We start from the raw sequence: 21,707 nt of genomic DNA, 5'->3' as shown, positions 1-21,707 counted from the left end.
ATCAATTAAAAATTAAGATTAGATCATAAAAATAAATATCCATTGATGATTGGATCACTCAAGAGTGGATTTCATTGTTCAACATTATAGATGTTTTTCTATTGAGTTTAACTTTAAAATATTCTAAAAGTTTCCTTTTAAAGATTGTCCTCGGATAGAAGCTTCCACGAGGACTTTTACCCGCCATTAGAACTTCAACGTGTAGTCTCGAAAAAGAAGTTATTGATTTATGGAAGTGGTGGTCCTCCTAGTCGGCCACAAGAGGTACTTGTAATTTTTTCTCAACCATTCAACATGCATGGATGTTTCAAGAAGATTCGAATGGTGTGTTACAGGATATGCCCTCTTATATATATATATATATATATATAGGAGAGAGTTGAAAACCCACTCCCACGACTCAAATCTTGCTACATAGAACATTTATTAGAAGAAATGATCTTCATCTTTGATTGTATTAATTGAGAGATCTATATAAATGACGAGATTTGAGGTGCAGTAGTAGTCGTGGAGGTCAAATTTGCGATAATCTCAAGATGTGATTCGAAGTAAGATTATTCACTAATAAATTACAAGAATAATGAAAAAAGAACAAAAAAGAGAAATAACACAAAAATATTTTTTATGTGATTCGACAAATGTGCCTACATCATTATGAATATGATTTATATGATCTATTCATCCCCCCCTCCCCCTCTTACCATGGTCTTAGCACTATTTAAATAGAAAACCCTAATCCTAATTCTAATTATATTGGAAATATCTTTTTTACCCTTATCAAATACAATAATTACTTATTAGGGAAGAATCCTTTCAAATTGGGATTCTTCCCTAATTACATAGAATCCTACTCAAATTCTGTCACATGCTTGCATTGAGATATGCGTTGATGGTACGAATGAATAGTCCAGATGGGAGATGATTTTATCCCTCCATAATAGTCCTTTCTCAAAGGTGGAGATTTATATATCGAGATTCGACTTCGAGAAATATTTTTGACATAAATGAGCACCATCCTTGATTTTTGAGTTAGTAAGGTTATTGATCCCTCGAACTTATTTTCTTCCTTTTTTTTTTTGAAAATTTGATCTTCAACTTGATTGAGTTACCATAATAAGTAGATGTTTCAATAATAGAATTGACCGCAAGTCAGGCTTGATTTCCTTAATGAACCAAAACTTTGACAAATGATAGAAGAACCGATCGAAATCTTAGGTCAAGCTTGGATCTCAGAATGATCCAAGACTTTGATAAATAATAGATGAACCAACCGAAGTCCCAGATCGGGCTTGGATCCCAAAATAATCCAAGACTTTGAAATTATAGAAAAATCGACTGAAGTCTCAAATTGGGTTTTGATATCAAAATGATCAAAAACTTTGATAAATAATAGATGAATCGATCGAAATTTCAGATAAAATTTAGATCCTTAAACGATGGAAAACTTTGATAAATAATAGAAGAACTAATGCCCTCACCTTGTCGATTCGTTGAATCGAAAAGCAAAGTCTGGTTTGTTGAACCAATTTTACCTTAACTTTTACCTCATCGATTCGTTGAATAGAAGGGTAAGCTTGGTTCAACAAACCGACCTTACCCTAACCTCTATCTCGTCGATTCATTGAATCGAAGGGTAAGGGTAAGGCCTTGTTCGATGAATTGACCTTATCCTAATATCTACTTCGTCGATTCGTTGAATTGAAGGGTAAGGTCTGGCTCGATGAACTGACCTTATCCTAACCTTTGTCTTTTTCGATTTGTTGAATCAACTTGAAAAAGTTGAATAAACAGAGATCATAAATTCATAGAATATAATTTTTCAATAATATAGATTCATAGAATAATCTTTTTTCCTTATAAAATTGGAAGTAACCCAAGTACATTTTTCTTACCTTACTAAAAACTTTTAAAAAAATAATTTTTAATACCATCCTTTTGAAAGTATTTTTTTTATGCAATCCCATGTCTAGGTCCTTAATTATACTTGGACCGAGCCCCTAAGTTAATATTAACTATTTTATCCTATTGACCAGGCTTACATTGAGACCCCATGTACACCTTTTAACTCAATGGGTCAAAATAATGGGCTGAACCTCTTACCTCAATGGAGTCCCTAAACCCAGTCAATCTGAGCACGAGGTTAGCCCCCAAATTTTCCTTTTGTCAAGCCATCCAAACAAATGAATTGGGTCACATGAAATCCATTCTATGGGCCCAAATTATGCTCCCAAATATTAGCTCCCACGTTAATTTCTTGATGAGTTAAATTAATTTATCAATTGGGTCACATGTCACCTTATTATGGACGTGACTTAAGCTTTCGAGCAATATAATTGCTCGGCAATATAGTTGGTCTTCTATCTCTATTTGTAAAGTCGACCCAAATAACAAATTGCATTAGCAGGATTAAGCCCCCAAGCAATTAAAAATTGTACCTCACAATTCAAGCTTAAACTAAGCTCCAAGTATAATAATCAACCATACTTCCTGACGAATTGGGCTTAAACGAAGCCCCCAAGTATGTCCTTTTTACTTGGTCAAGCTTCTAATAAATTTGACTCATTTGCGTCGGACTTGTGCTTAGTCCTCATGTTACTTTCATACTGAGTCAACTCGCTTAATAAATAAGATCACATAGGACCCTTAATTATGGGTATAACCCGAGCCCTCGAATCATACAATCTCTTGGCACTGTTTATTGGTTGACTTGGTTGACTTGGTTGAGTAAACAATTAGGCATCCTGATGTGATTTGGTGGGAATTGGACACTATGTGAAAAAGGCCCATATTTGACGGTCTTAGCCCGTCAAATTTTAAGAAATTTGACGGACCCTCCCGTCAAATATGCCCGTCAAATATTCTCTTGTAGAATTTTTTTTTTGACGGTCCTGGACTATCAAATTATTGGAGAATGAACTTCAAAAAAACAAAAAAAAAATCCATAGAGTATGACCGTCAAATTTGGAGGTTTAACAAACAATAGCACGGTCCTCTAATTCACCAATCACAATGAACGAAATAATATATTTAAAAAAAAAATCATAAAAAGAAAAATCATAAAACAAGCTCCAAATTAAATTAAATAACCCAAAATTAATATACATGTAAACATCTTTGTTAAGATCGAAAATTCTGTCGAAGCTACAAATAACTGACAATAATTAAACTAAATAAGACCAAATGATATTGAAATTACTGGATCGGCAACATCTTTGGTGGAGGTCGGTGTTGTTATCGTTGTAGATTGGGGAATGAACTCTTGTGCTTCACGTGCCGCTTTTTCCTTGGCCTTTTTCGCCCTTTCCAGTACATCCTCTTGCATGCAACATTTGATTAATCATTTTCCCTATATTGCATCCATCGATAAGTAAAAACCATTCAAAGGGAAGAACTATAACTACATACTAAAAGAAGGAAAAAAAAAAAAAAAAAAAGAACGAGAACGGGAAGTATGATAGGCAACCAGGTTAATTAGATTACTATTACATCGGTGGGGGGGGGTACATAGAAAGTGAAATTCTCGAACACAATGGTAGACTCAAAATTACCTAAAGTTGATACGTTTAAGCTGATTTTAGATAAACAAAGATTTTGTACTATTTTAATAGCCAACTTGCATACCTTCCCTTCGGATTTGTTCCTTTACGGAACCAGAGGAGAATGGTATCTTCTGCAAGCACATCCTGGTCGTAGAGAGATCTCACAATTTCCGGGAATAACTTCATTAGTTTGGCATCCTCGTAGCATTGGATCTGAACTTTGTACAGATCAATAAGATATGCAAAATAATTGTTGAGATAAATAAAGAGATTTCCAATGAAGCCTAAAGCGCACACAAGATCAATAAGATATGCAAAATCACTGACAATAACGATAATCTCAGACTATTTAGATTGAGCTACAATTCATTTTGCTTACCCTCCATAGATTTCATGTCCATGACATTCCTCACTGTAGACCAATCGATTCCCATCCCACTCAGATACGACTTGCCAACAACCCATTTCCAATGTTTGTTAGTTCGGCCATTTCTACAATAGATTTCATGAGAAAAAACATTGTTAGATATTTACCCAAAGAAATCCCTCTCATAAACACAAAGTGACTAGGTAAGGATGTATCTACCTTTCCAGATCATAGAATCCTCTTTGCCTTTCCTGTAAACTGGAGTAGCTAACCACACAAATGACCACCAGGTCGCAACACGCGGTTCAGCTCTAAGAGAAGTTTACCACCTGTATATTTTAAATCACAATGAGCTCCTATACCAAAATATGTTATTAAAACAAAGAATCAAATTGCAATTGTAAGATTGAAAATACCTTCAACGTGCCAAGGCACCCTACAACGTGCACAGTGGACAACATCAAACACCCTACCAAGGAAGGGTAATCTCTTGGTCCCCATCACTGCTGATATACCCGGTATGCCCCTTTCAAGTGCGAACTGCACTTGGGCTTCATGTTCATCCTTGAGAGCAAATGACATTGTAAGCACCTCTTTATCAAAAAGAAATCCTCCAAAACTGGCCACACCACATCCAACATCTAGTACTACAAATAATTATAATTATTATATTGTTGAACCTAGATAACCCAGCCCAATAAGGCTTAATAACACTACGCAAATCCTGTCCACAATGGGTCGACTGGGCCACACCCTGGCCCATTCACAGCATTATCTAGGGAGGTTGCAAGTAAAGCAAGTAAAGATCTTTGGCATTTAAGGTATCCTTGACCTCATTCCTCTCTCTGCTTTGGTTTAATGAATCTTATACTATCAAAAAGAAAAATATGATCTCAAAAAACTTTTGAACCAGAATAGAAGTACAAGCATACCATTGAATAAATTGATAGAGATGAAACTTCAGATACTGTCATTTTATTTGACCAAATCCAAGAATAAATTGCACCTTATGTGAAATTCTATAAGTGTGAAAAACAAACACAAATAGTTAAGTCAATCTTCTTAACATAACTATAGATGTTTGCACGAAAAAAATGTAGAAGAGCACCAGAATTGCAAGCAATGTTGATCAATGTTTAAATATCATATTATAATTAGGACTTAGGAAGAACAGACTAACTATGGCAACTAATGTTCACACATTTCTCTTTTCAGAAATTAAGTTAATAGAATGACCAGTAGAGCATTAAAAGTAACACATAAAACTAGGAGATTTCATGGTTTATATTTGCTTCTCAAATTCTACTCTAATAAGTACTTCTCAAAATTCTGTCAATAAAGCAGTTGAAATAGTGAAATTTCTTATTTGTGTAATTGTACGCACTCAAACCATCTAGAGCAATTATGTTCTTTCTAAGAATTAAAGTGACAATTCCTCATGCATTAGAGATTACTTATATAGCTAAGTGAATTGACATACCTGCTGTTGACATACATGCTGGATTGAGCAGCTTCACCTTCACCTTACTATTGCTTGGCCGCAGGCGAGATCGTTGCTGCAATGCCACACCCCATCTGAATAAAGCTGCAATCCACACATATTTTTAAAGGGAATTTTTTATTAATCGTTCATTTAAAAAACACTATGTAGTTCAGTGAATTGGCATGCCTGCTGTTGGCAATTCATGCTCTTTCTCCTAAATGGGTAAAATACAAAAAGTTTATATTTATATTCCTTACCATCCTCGACCAAATTAAGCAAACCAACCATGGAAAAATAAACCTACCTACATTGTGGCTTCATCATTAGGATGACTTTTTCTCCCTCTTTTCATCGTTTTTACAGCTTTTGACAGTGCGGGGCAGAAATGTCCTGGATGAAACAAAACACTCTCAATTAGAATTGTTTATACAAACAATTAGAGAACTTGTATTAGGCGAGAGATTGGGTATTAAAAACAAACCATCTCTGACTGTGAACTCCACTCCTTCAGATTTTGAAACCAAAGTTCCATTTTCAAGACAAGCTTCATATTTAACTGCATTGACAAAAGAAATAAATGCAAAAGTTCAGTCAGTCCAATTCATCTCACTAAATTGTTATTCGGTTAGATAATTAGATTAACTAAATACAACACAAATAATGCAAACAAAAGCATACAGATTCATCCAATATTAGCATATACATTAGACCTGCATAAATATGTGCATGCATCCATGTACATAAAAGTAGAAACAAATGCAAGAGTGTCGATTTACATGGATATAATGATAGTTTTTGAGAAGCATCTTCTTTTTTGTACTGTTGAATATCAACCAATATGCAAAGGCCCTAGAAACCAACTTGTCTATCAAAAAAAAGTTGAACAAAAACACATGCTGGAGAAGATGTGTATAGAGTGACTAAGGAAGCAATTGAAGATTAGAAAAATCTCTTTGAGATCTAAACTTTTATACCCACATTGATAGCATGGATTTCTCTTATTTATTTTTTTACTAGTGTTAAAACATTTGTTGAAGGAACGTATGAGTTGAAAGGTTCTTAAAGAGTGAGAGGAGACCAAAATGAGAGCAGAGATGAACACAATTGAATATATAAAAGATATGCCTTTAGAAATAATTGAATGAAGGAACAAAGATTTGTTCAACATATAGTTCAACCAAAACTTTGCGAGGTTCACAACATATAGTTTATCTGAAAAATATTTTAAGCCATGGTCAATAAGAACAAATTCTCTTAACAATGTTAAGTCAGTTTCTACTTACCACAATAGAGTCACATTTTAATAGGCTCATAGAATGAACCTTCTTCTAATTCAACAATTTGAATCAATCACAGAGCTTTGAGTTGCATAACTTCAACTATGCACCTTTTGGTTGCTTATTATGTCAACATAACTCAAACACAATGGAATAACAGATCAACTTGCAATTTTCGTGGTATTTCACTAAGAGAAATTATATTGTCAGACAAACTTTTTCTTTGTAATACATCATGCAATGAAAATACCAAATAAAGATATAGGCATGCCATGAAAGGGGCTGCAAAACAAATGAAAAAGAGTAGCTCTACTCTGATGGCAATCCAATGTAAGCCAATCTTCAATTTCTTCTTTGAGCACTCTCATAAATAGTCCCTTTTGAGTAGAAACACAGATCAAAGAACTACTTCAGAGGAGAAGAAGAAATGAAAACCGGTGCAGTAAAAAAAAATAATTGGATCTAGTGAAATCAGTAAACAGGTGTATTGCACAAAAATTAATGAAACCATCTTCATCAAGACCTACCTTCATATAACAGGCCAACAATCCAGGTTCTCTCTGACTAGTTTCTACATTTTCTTGAAATGTTCTTCAATCAGAGCTCATCAAGACCTACCAATCTTTGAAGATTTCTACGACTTAAAAGAATCTTAACTAATTAAACTTCCTTACCAAATCAATTATGAAAGTCAGAAGACCAAGCAAACTAGAGTCAAAGACCGGACACTAAAAACAAAAAGAACTTACCTATGTAGGTTCAAGACCCACTAGGCCGCAGGCTCATACTGCCACTCCAGGGCAACCATGAGAAATTGCAACGATTCCAATGGTTGAAGGAGGTTCGATTCCTTGTCACATGAGGAACAAAAAATTATAAAAAGTGTACTTGGAACTTTTAAGATATATGTTCAACCAATACTCATCGTAAATAGAAAATTGAATTGCCATTATAACAAAAAAAGTAGCCAACTAATTGTTGAACATATGCAACCAAGCTAGAGATTTTTCTCCACTCTCTCCATAAGTAGAAACCCATGCTTTCAATGGCTGAGGTTACAAAATCCTGTTCTGAAATATAATGTTATTCAAATGTGACTACACTAAACCATTTTAATAGTTACAATTACCGTTACACCTTTGGTTTCAATGAAATAGTTGCAAATACCTTTGAAGATCTCAATTGCTGCATCACAACCTCCGTAGCTTTGCTTCCACCAATAAAATTTAGATGTGAGGTGTTCATATAATCCATCTGAATGATTAATATAGTCATTTCATCAGCACAAGACCCAAACAATGACATAATAGTCACAAACTCCTCATTTTTAAATAAGGTTACAAGACCTATTAACAAATATATTTGAACTTAACATCATGGAATTCAATTTTTCAAATAAAAATTTCATACATCTAGTCCATGTGCCCAGGCCTTAGACTTTCTAATTTCATAGTGAGAACCCAATACTTACTCTTCAAAGAAACAAATCATCGTAATCAAGTTGAGATATTTAATCTAATTATAAATAAGATAATTCTCCTCGATCTCATTGAGAAAAACTGGAAACAAACTACTTCAATCTTTAGTAGATTAATGGAAGAACAAAAGTCCTAACAATATCAAAACTCAGATCTATAAAATCATTGGGATTTATAATCAAATGTTTATCTATTTTTAGATTTTTCTTCATGAAGCAAAATAAACACATTTGGAAAATAAAAATCAAAACTAATATAATTTGTGAAATTGGAAACCCTAGATTTCATCTTCAACAATTTGAATAGGGTTATGGATCTACCAACGAGAGAGAGAGAGAGAGAGAGAGAGAGAGAGAGAAGAGAAATAGACTCACCTTAAAAATCAACAGAGAAACTTCAAGAGGTTAATGGCTTCTTCCTCACTCCATTTTCCGTTGTTGAGAGATCGAGAGATTACTTCGACAAATCAGAGATAGAGAGAGAAAGAGTGATCAGATACAGAGAGAGATCGAGGGTGAGATGAGATCAAGGGAGACGGAGAGATGAGATCGAGAAAGATCGATCGAGAGCGACACACAAAGTGAGAGAGGAGAGAGAGAGAGAGAGAGAGAGAGAGAGTCGCAAACTCGCAATTGCAGAAGTGAGAGTTGCAATCGCAGCAGAATGGATTTAATGGGAGAAAAACCATGAATTCGTGGTCTAGTGACCGCGGAATTTGAGTTCTAAAATTCGTCGGGCTATGCCTAACAAATTTTTTTGTCAAATTTTGTGTTTTTCACGTAGTGGGAGGTCCCCCGATAAATTGAGTTGAACTCACTAATTATGAGCATGGATTCGGCCCCGAGCCATTAATTGGCTCAGCACAATAAATTATTTAACACTATTGAATCAATAGTTAAATAAAATGATACCTTTTTCGAGATTTGTGAATCCTGAAGAATATAAATTTGTTTATAATATAGGATGGCTTGATCATTGCCTTCATGATGCGTTCCTTTATAAAGAAATCCTTGTTGGTCGTGATTGTAGTGAAATTGATGAGTCCAATGACGAGCAAAACACGTTGAAAAATCTAATAATTGGGATTTACATGTATTCATCTAACACAACTCTCGAGGATAAATCTCAACGGTTGGATTTTATGTTTACAAGGTTGGGACCATGTCTTTTTTCCATGAGTGCATGATTCTTCATGAGTCAATGGATCTCAACCCCTATAATTATTGTTACTTACCCATATTAAACCATCTTTGATACTATCTACCTTTCCTTGTTTCTTACCATCGAAATCACATACTCAATAATACATTTTATATATATGGAAAAAAATACATTTTTTTTCTTCATTTTCTCTTGTCGAGAAGTTGAGTTCTATATCACAAGAATTCATAAATTTATCACAAAGCGTCTAAGCCACGGTACAATTTTTATCTTCTTCATATTGTGTATGTGAAACATGTTTTTTACAAGTAAAACTATAATAAATCCATTACACTTGAAGCCTTATTATTATTTTTTTCTACAGAATTTTGATTAATAATAAAATATACTCATATAGCATGGACAGAATTGATTCATAAAACTAAGTTTCGTTGCTAATTAACAATCTAATTCTTATAACATAACTCTTCAATGACTAAGTCTAACGTGTGCCACGATGACCCACCTTCCTTCATGCCCTTCCTAGCTAACACTCCAAGCTCCTTAACTTTTGTTAAGTTATGTCTTCTATTCTCGTATATGAAGAATTGCCATGAATTTAACTCGGATCTTTTGATGATCAGTTAATAATCCGTTTGGTTTGAATTTGGACCCGACTCGTTTACCCTATTTGTAACCTTAAGTATATAAAGGGTAAGAGATGAAATCCTAATGAGGTAAGAGAGATATACGAGAGGCAGAGAAATTGTAATCATATTTTTCTTAAATTATCATAATGAAATTGTCATTTTCACCCGTGGGCGTAGGTCGATGTTTTGACCGAACCTCGTATATCTTGTGTCTTGTGAGATCATTTGTGTTCTATTTGATTTATACTTTGGATCGGAGGATTTTTTTCTAACAGCTTTCTTCCTCACTTCCTTTGCCTTCTCTCCCTCCATCCATTCCCTCACCTTATTTTCTATACCCTCCCAATTCACAAAACCTCTAACAGACCCATTTGTCACTATAACTCTCACACCGATACCCAACTCCTCCATCACCATCATCGGCCACACCAATATTGGGATAGATTGTGACAGATGGATGTTAATTCAAACATGATTTGAGAGAGAGAGAGAGAGAGGAGATGAGAAGCAATACACTCAACTTAGATAGGCCTCGATGGGCACTTACAAGAGAATGGGCCGCAATGGGGGCAAAGGTTGCATTCTTATAATTTTCTATTATATTTCTGAATTTTCGAAAATGTTTTATTGCCTCACAATTTATATTTTAGAAAGTATATCCATATTGATGAACTCGTTTCTATCTAGAGTCCATACATTACCATTTTCATATCGGCTTTGATCGAGAAATCTTGATCAAATTTCATGTTGATTTATTGGTCAGAGTATTCTGTTCTATTAAGGTAGAAATTAGAGTTTGTATGTGTAATCGATTTCCAATTAATTTTCGTTGAAGAATCTTAGCAATGGCCCTACGTGATATAGTTTAAATTGAAGCCTTACAGCTTAAGACTTAGAAAAATAATTTAAAAACGAGCACCTATAGCATAAGATTAATAATAGTATCGGAAAAGAAAAGTCAAAGATTGGAACGGAAATATTATTTGATTTGTTGACTGATCTTAAAGAAAATAAATAAGCCTTTTTGTCGTTGACTTACGACAACTAGAATATTCTTTAAATTTTGCAATTTCCACGAAGGAATAGAGAATGCATCTACATGTTTTCGTCGATATTTTTTGGTCCTTAATGTCTAAATGATTAATATGTAGAATCATAATACGAAGTGATTGTTGAGATTTACGTGAGAATATCTAATTTGAGTTTTAAAGAGCGGACATACCACAATCACAAATCTTGTTTGCCTCGCAAAACATGAAATATATAAAATCATAGTTTCTTAAATACTCAGACCTAAAAAAGGGTCACCTTTCGAATTTTTCCAACCAAAATAAAAGTGATGAACTAAAAAAACCCAAACTAGGGTTGGTAATGATCAGAAATATATCCAATGACTGAAGTTATCTGATTAAAAAAAATATGAAAAATCGGATTCGAATTGAAATTTTAAATCTGAACATATTTTAATATTTTTTTATTCTTAATTTCATATAAATACATATAGATAAAATGTTTGTCTTTTTTTATTATTTTCCTCTACATTTGTTATAGGAAAGTTGAATTTTTAAAATTTTATATTTTTAAAAATTTTGAACATTGCTAATTTGAAAATAAGGCACATGTTCAAATCGATTTCAAATTAAAGATAAAAAGAAACGGATCTGATTTAGTTTATATATTCATTAATCTATTTGAATGGGATGAAATACATATTTAAAAGAATTCGAATCAGTATTTGAAGTGGCACTGATCCGATACCAATCCGATCTGTTGCCAAACCTAAACAAAGATGTCCCACCAAAATCAATTTAGTCCAGACCATAAATCTTTGTTTTTGTTGTTGTGGACGCTTGAGGAGTCCACCACACACAAGTCAAGGTAAGCCATAATTACTAATACACGCAAGGACATCAGAGGTCTTAAATCATTGGCAGAAAGCGAAGGCACATTACCCTCAATAACCTATGCCGACAAGCAACTCCCATACGTCCTAACATTGAAGGGGTCCAACAATCAACAGCTCCCCACATGTCTAGTGAAATGTTCTTCTAGAAGGTTGATCAATTTCTATGGTTTTTGAAGGGGCCAGTTTGCAAAGTTGGTAATCTGACCACTGCACGTGTCACACTCAATTGATGTTCTTGACACGATAAGTTCTATACATCTCGGGATATACATTTTTATGGAAAATTATAGTTTTGTATCCTGATGGATATAGATCTATGGTTTCCGAACTTTTCATGTCAAGAGAGTCGATTGAGTGTGCTACATAGGATAGTGAAATTATCACGATTCAAATAATTAAGGTTCAATGTTTCTAAGTCAAGTACTGGAAGACAAAAAAATTGGAATAAGTGCAATACATTGACGTACATAAGACTACTCTCCAGACACTCTCATATGAGCACACCGACATAGAAAATGTTATTAAAGCAAGATTGCTTTGATCCTAAAATCCGGATGAGAGGATGGGAGATCTAATCAAGTGAACTACTGACTAAAAAAGAGTGTGATGCAATAATGATGGACTTCACAAATCAACGATCACCACTGTTGAAGATGATTAAATGTTGAATAATGCAAAAGTGACCTAAAGATCAGACCTCGCATTGCACACCTTGAGATACAAGGCATTTATGGTACCTATTTACTTTCACATCATGATGTATCGCACACCATGAGATACAAGTGAAAAGGCATTTATGGTTCCTATCCACTCTTTTCATTTATGGTTCGGATCCACTTGCACATCATGATGTGCAATATGCAGTCCAATCTAAAGGTCACTCCAGCACACTCTTAAATGTTTTCGAGTGGCCGGGCTACCATCACTCATGAAAAATAACTTATTATAAAACACATGATCTCAATCATGGAAACATAAAATCCAACGATCAGGATTTACATATATCCATAAAACCCAAATCTCGAGGATAAATCTCAACTTTTAGATTTTATCTATCTTTTCTTGTTTCAAACCATCCAAATCACATACTCAATAATATATTTTATATATGGAGAAAAAGGCATTTCATGGAAACTATTTGATAATTAATCCATTGTGCTTGAAGCCTTAATTATTATTATTATTTTTCTACAGAACTAGTTCTGATTAATAATAAAATACACTTATACAATAGCATGGATACAATTGATTCATAAAGCTAAGTTTTGTTGCTAATTAACAATCGAATTCTTGTAACATAACTCTTCAATGAACAAGTCTAACGTGCGCCACGATGACCCACCTTCCTCCATGGCCTTCCTAGCCGACATCCCAAGCTCCTTAACTTTCTTCCTCACCTCCTTTCCCTTCTCTCCCTCCATCAATTCCCTCACCTTACTTTCTATACCCTCCCAATTCACAAAACCTCTAACAGACCCATTTTTCGCTAAAACTCTCACACCGATACCCAACTCCTCCGTCACCATCCTTGCATTCAAGTGTTGCTCTGCCATCATGGGCCACGCCAATATCGGTACCGATGCACATATGCTCTCCATCATCGAGTTACATCCACAATGACTCATAAACCCATTAACACTCTCATGACTCAGTATCTCAACTTGGTCAACCCATTCCCTTACTATTAGTCCTCTATCTTTCACCCTTTCTTCAAACCCCTCAAGAGCTTCACATCCCTTTGATCTCACAACCCACAAGAAGTTAACCTCAGATTTCTCCAACCCAATGGCTATCTCTCCCAATTGTTGGGTTGTAATCTCTGCTTGTGAACCAAACGCCACATACAAAACTGACCTTCCATTGGCCCATTTCTCATCAAGCCATTTCACCCACATGGGCTTTTCTTTCGACTCAACCGTTATTGGTTCGGCTAAGCACAAAGGCCCAATACACCAAGCTTTAGGTCCAATCTCTCTGTCCCAGTATTCCATGTACCTCGGTTCAAAATCATGGAAACTATTGACAATGATACCATTGCTTTGCATATTGGCCATAACTTGCTCTGTAACGAATTCGAAATGCGGACCTTCGGGCTTAGGATCACGGAAAGGATGATCGAAATCATTCCTAGTGAGTTTGATCCATGGGAAATTCGGCACGGTGAAGGGCTCATCATCAGAGTCTAGATCCACATGTGGACGACCCTGAGCAACGGCCTGGGTAATAGTCATGGCATAGTTAGTCATACCATAGAATACAAGTCTTGGAACACCAAGTTTCGATGCAGATTGCTGAGTCCACCCAAGGAAGCCATCGGTGATTATACAGCTGACACTTGGCAGATTCTCGAGGGCTCGATCAAAGTCGGGTTTCATGAGTTTTGTGGAATTAGCGAATGGGATGAAGAGAGACATGGATGGTAATTTGTCGGTGCTTTCGACCCCAGCGGGAAGTTTGGGGACATTTTCGGGGAAAGGGAGAATTACAATAGATGCATTTGTGTCGGCAAGAGATTGATGGATAAATGGAGAATTGGAAGGTGTGGTGAAGATAGTGATAGAGACACCGCGACAGAGGAGAAGGCGAGCAAGATGGAGGATTGGGATGGTGTGGCCTTTGGCCATGAAAGGGAAGAGAACAATATGAGGAGATGCTATAGAAGACATGTTCTTTCTTTCTTTGTAATTTCCTCCAAAGGCTCTCCTTAGGCTTCTTGTTTGAGTCCCTATTTATTAGCAGAGTCGTGCTGGGGTGACACACAGGAGACGTATCTGACGTGATGGCGTGCACATAACCATAGATGCTTTTTACTAGTATCAACGGTTATGTGCGCGCCACCAAGTCAATGTTTTCTCCTTATGTCACTCCAGCATTAGTCTTATAAGCAACAACCCAAAGCTTACCAAACTGTCACGCTGGAGTAACATTGAATTGACATCGTTTCACACATGGGTATGGACAGAACCATAGATGCTTCTCTTCTCACTCGTCTCCATGAAAAGCATCTTGGGTTCTGTACACACATCCACATCAGCAATTGTAAAAAGATGTCAATTTCAATGTTACTTCGACATTTTCCTTTAATATAATATATTAATATTAGACTTGACTGTTCAAGCTTGCTAGACGCAAATAGTTGAAGTTGCCTTCCTTGACCCATATTGTTTTTCCTTCCGAAAATGTTAGTCTCAAAGTCAAATATTTGACAAAAAAAAAAAAAACTTTGAAACCGATAGACGGCTTCAAAATTTTGTGGAAATCCTTTCCATTGGATTACACGAGGTATTTCCAAGGAGGTATTTTAAATTTTGGTGAAAATGTAGGGTTGTGAAATAAATTCAAAATGCCTTGTGTCTTGCAACAAGGAGGGTTCCTTTGAAATTTTAAAGCGGGCTTCCCGCTTCAAAGTTGGACTCCAATTATTTGATCATTTCCTATGAAATACCATCTCTAGAAAACTTATGGAAACCCTTTTGTTTTCTTCTCCTATCTCGGTGCATCAAACATTTGTTTGATATTAGAAAAGAGTCTATATGTAAGTAAGCTGAAGCTCGAAATAATATTAAAGTAACTTCTTATGACATTGACTCTACGTTGACGAGGAGATGTGCGCATAATCACATTGGAAAATGTTGGACAACAAGTAGATAACCATAGATTTCTTTCCTTCTATCTCAAGGAAAGAAATATATGATTCTTTGTGCGCTGCCACGCCAACACAATGTTAAATGCAATGTCGAAATGAAGTCAGTGTAGCACAACTCAATCATGTAAACTTTCCTCGTGATACGAGTGAAAAGCATCTACGATTTCGTATATGCTGAGCTCAAACACAATGACTTCTAGTCACTCTATTATTATTGTTCAAAATAATAAGATTTCACTTTTACTAAGGATCCTTAGTCTCACTTTGTGACATTCAAAAACATGATACGATGCTTCAGGGTTGTAGAGCACAAAATTCTATGAATTTTGAAAAAAAATAATTCAAAATACGTTATTTTTCCCCATTGAATTTCAATTTTAATTTTGGGAGTTATGTGGAAGTTTGACAGTCGCCCATTTTCAAAATCTTGTATTAAGCTCAAATGAAATTGTTCTTTGAATTTTTCAATGAAACTCATAGAGCTGTTGTATTGGATTTCTGATGTGGTAATCCACTTAAGCAAATCAAAACTATCCTTAGTAAGGCTTAAAATCTTACTATGTTAATAGGGAAAGTGTTCTCCAAATAATAATGGTGATTTAGACATGCCCCTCCACATTTGATCAATTTTTTATTACTTAAAAACAGAATTCCACTTTCCAAATAAAGCTAGTCTTATGTTGAATCTTTGGAGATGGTGTTAACTGTTATTGTATGCCCTACCTGTGTCGATCACTATTGATGAGATATTTTCTATGTTAGAGGTCGTGATGGAGTCATGAAATGCCCACTACTTTTGATTATGGTGCGAAACATCAAAAATATGGCTATTTGAAAATATTTATGCTACGATATTGGGGATAAGAAAATAACAAAGAAAGTAAAGGAAATTCTTTTAATTCGACCAATATGCCACGTGGAAATTGGACAATCCGACAAATTCAATTCCAACCTATTACAAGGACACAAAATCTACATCTTTGCTTTTAATATTTTAATTAAGAGTGGCTCTACTTTCACACACCAAAAAGTCCCATTGCACTTACTTACTCGTGATACACACCTTAAAGAGAAAATGACTCATTGTAGACACCTAATTCATGTTCTTTCTCTCTCTTTTTCTCTCTCATGTCTTATTCTTTTTCTTTTATGCATTTAGAAAGATTTCAGTGATTGTTTAAGTTTTCATCTCAATTTTTTTTATCCTAACACTTTCAATCTAGTCGAAGCCATTCACATGATAAAGTTTTATTTTGTAGGTATCTATCGAATCTGCTTTACCATATTTGGTAGGTACATAGGTGAAAAAGTTTTGTAATATTCAATAGAAAATTTTGTTCGATAGGTACTTATCAAATTTATTTGATAAGATATGATAGGTACTTATCGAATTTGCTAAAACAAGTTTGATTTGAACTACTAAATAAAATCTCCAAAAAATCTTATTCAAAAATGTTATTTTGGAGGTTTTAATAGTGTTTTTTTTTTTTTTAATCTTCCTTAGTGATTAAATTCAAAAATTAAAAATTAAAAATGAGATAAATTAATTTAAAAAAATAAGTAAAACCTAATATCTATTGATTCAACTTATCACAAAACTCAAAAGAGATGAATATGGAGAGATAGAAATAGAGATAGAGAAGAAGAAGAAGAAAATTTGGAGTTTTTGTTTAATAGGTTGTAGTGGGTGCAACGAGTAAATACAAAAGGGTAAAAACATAATTTATTTTCTTTTACAAAATCACTTAAAACGGGTACAATGAGACATTTTGATATGTGAAAATAGAACCACTCTTTAATTAAGAGAGTTGTTATTATCACACCAATTCATATTTAAATCATTAAAGAAATGCAGTTGGTTGGTGGGTTCCTTAGTAAAAGTTGTTGTGGCAACAGTAATTCCCTTAATTATTCTTTGGTTGATCTTCTTCTTAATTCTCTTAGAATATTCCATCTCTAGATTGACCCAAATCCCTTTTTCGCGAATCGACTGTTAGATTACGTGGCCTGTTGTTTACGGATTATGACAAGTGATTTTTAACTGACAACCCAACACCTGTTTGACATATGACGTAAATGACATAATTAATAAAAGAGAAAATTTCTCTCGTCCATCATGGTGAAAAAAATGAAATTTCTTAATTACATTATTTTGTGATATTTAAAAACATGATCGAATACCACATTATTATAGATGACAAAATTACATAAATTTCAAAAAGAAGAATGTTGAAGTGACTTTCAAGATTGAATCTTACATGCACACCCTGACATGAAAGTGTATGGGAATCATGGATGTTTTTTCTTGAGTTACGAATGAAAAAACATCTATGATTCTTATTCACTTTCACATCAAGATATGTGATATAAGATTCAATCTTTAGGTCACTCCAACACAGCTCTTTTAAAAATAAAAAATAAAAATATTTTTTATTATAATATTTTATTTTTAAATTTAAGTGTTTAATAATCGTCCATTCTCAACATCTCAAATCAAGCTCCAATATTTTACCATTAGCTTTGTAATGAAATTTACAAGGGTGTAATGTTTGATTGCCAATATGATAGTCGATATAAGCCACTTGTTCATGGTGTGAACAGGTTGTTGGGTTGTGAGAAATTGTGATTAGAGTAAATCACTGGATTCATGCTTTTGTGGGTCCCACACTGCTGGTACCTTTATGAAAATCTTAGCGCTGTCGTGTTGTTTACTGGGCACACAAATCAATATCTTTTTAAATTAGTATCTATGAAAGAGACTTTTGGAGGGTACAACCCATCCATCAACCTTGACATCTTCCATCCAAATTTCCAACTATTTAAAAATATCTGTGCTCTTCTAGAAGGCTAATTACATAATTTTTACATCTTTCATCCTAATTTCCAACTATTTAAGAAGTATCTGTGTTCTTCTGGAAGGTTAATTACATAATTTTCTTTTAATTCCCCTAGCCTTACTAAGCGAGGATGTTCACCCGTACTAAGGGCGCTTGGGATCACCTCTTAACATGCAAAATCATGATCCATGATTCAAGATTGTAGAGGGCGAAATTCTATGAATTTTTCTATATATATATATATATATGGGTCGGATTCGTAGACACATAAAACTACTTATAAAACTACAACATTTTTGTTTTATATGGTTAAAGAGATTCGGAATGGGCTGATTTTTTGTGAGGATGATTCCTATGGTGAGGGGATCATCTTTGCAAAAAATCATATCATTCCAAAACTTCTAACTCCATCAAAAGTGATTTAAAAAATTTGGATGGTCTAAAATTTTTCGACTTGTAAATATGGGGTTAAAATTTTTGTTATGGGCTGATTTTTGGCAAAGATGATCTCCTCACCATAGAGATCATCCTCACAAAAATCAGCCCATTCCAAACATTTTTACTCATATAAGACAAAACACGTTGTAGTTTTATGAGTAGTTTTATGTTTATATGAATCCTAATCCTCTATATATATATATATATATATATATATATATATATATATATATATAAATTTTTTTTTTTCACAGTTGAATTTCATTTTTAAGTTTGGGAGTTATGTGAAAGTTCAGTAGTTGTCCATTTTCAAAACCTTGGATTCATTTTCAAAATAAAAATAAAAACATTAAAAATGAAGAAAAAAATTTACACTAATACAAATTTATAAAATCAAGTTATTATCATCAAATCTCATATTTTTTACATTAATGAATGAACAAATTTTATTATGTATCAAATCCCACATTTAAAAAAGAAAAATCTTAAATTTTTGTCCTAGTGAAAAAAAAAAAAAAAAAAAGCGGGGACTTTAGTTACAAATGAAAAACTCATTTTTATTTTATTTTATCATTTTAATCGTTAGGGAAGCAAGTCGTGATTTAAACACTACTTTTTCCAAAAATCGTCAACTTTTATTACTATGCTTGGATTTAGTTCAAAAGAAAAAATAATTTATTTTATTTTTTTCTTTTGGATCTATGTTTTTTATTTTATTTTAGTATAATGAAACTTAGAGGGTTTGTGGTGATGGATTTCTGAGGTGATAATTCATTTTAACAAAACAACCCTCGTTAAGACTCAAAATATTACTATATTAGTAAGGAAAAGGTTTCACTACAAGAATACATCACTTTATTATATTAATTATAAAGATAGTTGTTGTAATGGCCAATATTTTCCTCATTTTGTTCCCTTTTTTGTCATTTGGACACCGAACTTAATCCTTACAATTTTATTCAGACAATTAAGTTAATATCAATTTGAATAGAAAAACAAGATTCCAATTAATTGATTTTTTTTTTAATCCCAAACAATGTTTTAGGTTAGTATTTTTCTGTATGCATAGGAAGATTGGTATTTAAGGGTCTATGTGTTTAGCACACATAACCCAAAAAAAAAAAAGGGTTTAAAAGAGAAAAAAAAAAATGAATCCCAAAGAAAAATGGACATGGGGAACCCTTGAACAAAGGAATTTAAGGGTTTAGTTGCACCTAAAATGTATAGGAAGATTGGTATTTAAGGGTCTATGTGTTTAGCACACATAACCCCAAAAAAAAAAAAAGGGTTTAAAAGAGAAAAAAAAAAAATGAATTCCAAAGAAAAATGGACATGGGGAACCCTTGAACAAAGGAATTTAAGGGTTTAGTTGCACCTAAAATGTATAGGAAGATTAGTATTTAAGGGTCTATGTGTTTAGCACACATAACCCAAAAAAAAAAAAGGGTTTAAAAGAGAAAAAAAAAATGAATCCCAAAGAAAATGGACATGGGGAACCCTTGAACAAAGGAATTTAAGGGTTTAGTTGCACCTAAAATGTATAGGAAGATTGGTATTTAAGGTCTATGTGTTTAGCACACATAACCCAAAAAAAAAGGGTTTAAAAGAGAAAAAAAAAATGAATCACAAAGAAAAATGGACATGGGAACCCTTGAACAAATGAGTTTAAGGGTTTAGTTGCACCTAAAATGTATAGGAAGATTGGTATTTAAGGGTCTACGTGTTTAGCACACATAACACCCCCCCCCCCCCCCCGCCCCCCAAAAAAAAAAAAAAAAAAAAAAAAAGGGTTTAAAAGAGAAAAAAAAAAATGAATCCCAAAGAAAAATGGACGTGGAACCCTTGAACAAATGAATTTAAGGGTTTAGTTGCACCTAATTAAAAAAAGCCAAAAAGATGTTTTTTTTTTTTAAAACTTTTCTTTCATTTTGGGTGTGAACGTAATCGGGAGAGAATAACCACATGAGTCGGAAAAATCATTTACCCTAAAGTTGACGGGTAAAATATTTTCTTTTTCCCACGAAAGAGAAAACGCCTTAATAATAAATATTTTCACACAAAAATTCAACCATACACCTAAAAATTGTTGATTAATTGACTTTTTTTTTTTTTACGAAGAAAACATCGTTTTTCAATTGTTTCTTGTTTGATTGGATTGAGGTGGAATAGTGAAAAGATCCCAGTTGCCAATCAAGATTGACTTGAATACAGCGATATCGATATGCATTGACAAGAGATTCCGACACACCATGTGAGTCGTGAGTCGTCGTTTGAATAATGGTAACTGCATGTTTGACAAGCTCTAGAGCACATCCTGGGCCCGGCCCAGGATGAAGATGGGTTACATAACTGTAACCCACTCTTGGATGACAATCTAGATTGTCACCTATTTTTTGTTGGTCTAGCTTTGTCACATTTTTTACATCTTAATAAAACCGTTCTACCTATCTCCTTTTAACAATGATGGGCTTTAGATTTGGCCCAGTAATTTTTTGGTTCAAAATTCTTAGTTAATGGGTTTGGAGTCGTACTGGGTGATTTTCTCTGATCGGTGTTGGGCTTGGGTTGTCAATCGATGGGACCAGACCTAAAATAAGATCTGATCTAATAAGGAGTTGATCTGATTAGGATCCAATATGATAAGATATCCAAAAGATGCATTTTGTGCATCTATATTTCATATGTATTGGGCTTGTTGAAAAGAATCAAATCCAATTAAGAGCCAATCGAAGGGACCATAGTTTTGAAATACTTCACGGATCGAATCCAAACGATATTATTGGATCGGATCATACCCCATTTTGGACCAGTTCTGGATCTTTCACTATCCAATATAGAAGGGCCTTCCATTTATCGGAAATCGTAGAAAATTTAAACTCTACTCACCCCCCATTGTCATCATCTACGATAAATATCGTGGTCTGCAATATAAATCATATTTGAGTC

The 21,707-nt window shown here is 34.0% G+C and overlaps 1 long non-coding RNA gene and 1 pseudogene across 9 annotated transcripts; both read right to left on the bottom strand.

Moving 5' to 3' along the window:
* Positions 1 to 3,057: 3,057 nt before the first annotated feature.
* LOC147394859 (uncharacterized) lies at positions 3,058 to 8,885 on the bottom strand. Of its 9 annotated transcripts, none has more exons than XR_015181668.1 (12): positions 8,519 to 8,885; positions 7,834 to 7,920; positions 7,416 to 7,736; positions 7,194 to 7,306; positions 5,871 to 5,945; positions 5,694 to 5,779; positions 5,387 to 5,491; positions 4,323 to 4,470; positions 4,126 to 4,235; positions 3,919 to 4,031; positions 3,622 to 3,752; positions 3,058 to 3,346 (listed from the first exon to the last, which is right to left on the bottom strand). It is a non-coding gene; the product is annotated as an uncharacterized LOC147394859 (long non-coding RNA). The 9 variants fall into 9 exon arrangements; XR_015181661.1 differs by having other exon boundaries at positions 5,698 to 5,779; positions 8,519 to 8,880; XR_015181663.1 differs by having other exon boundaries at positions 5,698 to 5,779; positions 7,194 to 7,300; positions 8,519 to 8,880.
* Positions 8,886 to 12,977: 4,092 nt separating this feature from the next.
* On the bottom strand, positions 12,978 to 14,559 carry LOC147394858 (UDP-glycosyltransferase 90A1 pseudogene; annotated as a pseudogene).
* Between the last annotated feature and the right edge of the window lie 7,148 nt (positions 14,560 to 21,707).

This window comes from Akebia trifoliata, chromosome 9, assembly GCF_017979445.1.
Source record: "Akebia trifoliata isolate Shusen 1 chromosome 9, ASM1797944v1, whole genome shotgun sequence".
NCBI classification, from domain to species: Eukaryota; Viridiplantae; Streptophyta; class Magnoliopsida; order Ranunculales; family Lardizabalaceae; genus Akebia; species Akebia trifoliata.
This window is presented reverse-complemented; position numbering and strand designations above follow the sequence as displayed.